This window comes from Penaeus monodon, chromosome 29 (assembly GCF_015228065.2).
Source record: "Penaeus monodon isolate SGIC_2016 chromosome 29, NSTDA_Pmon_1, whole genome shotgun sequence".
NCBI lineage: Eukaryota > Metazoa > Arthropoda > Malacostraca > Decapoda > Penaeidae > Penaeus > Penaeus monodon.
The window spans coordinates 36,627,238-36,627,592 of record NC_051414.1 but is presented as its reverse complement, the minus strand read 5'-3'; positions in this window follow the sequence as shown (position 1 = coordinate 36,627,592).

Below are 355 nucleotides of genomic sequence, written 5' to 3'. Positions count from 1 at the left end.
AAAACTAACCCTCTACAAAAATATACTTACACCCCATAGAAAAAAAAAGCTATTTGCATAATTCACGAAAATACGGACCGTTATGTAACCACAGATTACGGACACGAACGCTGAACTGTTAACCAAGGGACGCACGTGCCAACTTCCATTATAATCATCCACAGACTCGCTCGCCATGAAACTTCAAACTTCAAAGTCAGAGAAGGATGCTGAAGTTATCTCCTGCGAGGGGAAACTTTGCTAAAATAAGAGAGGAAAAATATATATTGATATATATCGGAAGCAAAGAGAGAGAGACGTTAGAGATAAAAGGGAGGGATATGGAGGAAGAGTACTATACATTTCATAAATATTT